A 1,294-nucleotide genomic window follows, 5' to 3' on the forward strand; every position below is an offset into this window, starting at 1 on the left:
TCTCTCTCTCTCTCTCTCTCTCTCTCTCTCTCTCTCTCTCTCTCTCTCTCTGTACGCTATGTTGTCTATATCGGTTACAACCGTGCGTCCGGTTGTCGTGGACCTCCATCCCATTTACAGCCCTCGTTCTCATTTAGATTCAATTGTAGAGAGTAATTGCAATGCATTATTTAAGGTTTGGCATTCCAAGCATTCTAGCCAAGGGAAATAACCTAGGCTCTCTCTCTGGTCACAAAACCATTTTTTCTCCCTTGTTACTAACTCCCGATCGTGACTGATGGCAGTAGAAAAGAGACCTATCAAGAAGGTAAATGAAAAAGTAAATAAGTGTTAAGACAAAGAATGATAGTCCAGATACAAAGACTTGAATATATTATCAGCAAACCGGCCCATTGATAAATGAAAATAATCAATCAATCAATCAATCAACCAATCAATCAATCAACCAACCAACCAACCAATCAACCACCCAACTACCCAACCACGCACCGAACCACCAACCCAGCCACCCAACCAACCAACTGACCAACCAACCAACAAGTCAATCAATCAATCAATTAATTAATCAATCAGTCAAACAGTCAATCAATCAATCACTCAATCTAACAAGCAATGATTGGTCCGTTCTCACTTTGTAAAAATCGTTCTTGATGTTGCGGTACTTTCGTGGCAGATTAGGTATCCGTCTCATGAGGTTGCGCCAGATCAGGTAATTCATGACCACCCTGAAGAAATGGGATTTCAAAATACCAACATGATTTGAATCAGTCAAAATCATTTAAAAGTTCAAGTGATTCTAAAGATCGAAGTGATTTTGATAGATAAGATACATGATTTTAATTCAAAGTTGAATTTTCAATAGCGATTTTACACAGATATTTGATGATGATGACGATTTTTTGTTTCCTTAATGGGCCTGGCGGACTCCACGAAGAAATCTTCGAGCGAGAGCGAAGCTCTTTAAAATTCGGCTCCATTGTCAATATGCTAAGCGGCACCTCCACTCGTCCAAATAACGCTTCGAACTGCCATTGTTCCTGGACATTCAAACACTATGTTTGACTTCCTCTTTTTCATGGCCGCATATTCGGCAAAATAGGCTGAGCTCTTCATTTACAAAGTTCTTATACCATCTTAAGCTCCAATGATGGTCCGACCGCAGTCTCGCTAGCTCAACCTGGTCCCAGCGACATGTGATATTTTGTTCCCGCTTATAGGAGTACCCAGAATACACATCTTCCTGGTGCTGATACTTAGCTCTGCATGGTGGGTCTCTGATTTCCCTCTTGATCAT

General features: G+C 40.9%; 1 protein-coding gene across 1 annotated transcript in view; it reads right to left on the minus strand.

The window, feature by feature from the left end:
* The window catches only part of LOC101861636 (neprilysin-1), a gene marked incomplete in the record, with an annotated part of 31,137 nt that overhangs the window by 10,805 nt on the left and 19,038 nt on the right, over positions 1-1,294 (minus strand).

Source organism: Aplysia californica, unplaced genomic scaffold, assembly GCF_000002075.1.
Source record: "Aplysia californica isolate F4 #8 unplaced genomic scaffold, AplCal3.0 scaffold00026, whole genome shotgun sequence".
Lineage (NCBI taxonomy): Eukaryota > Metazoa > Mollusca > Gastropoda > Aplysiida > Aplysiidae > Aplysia > Aplysia californica.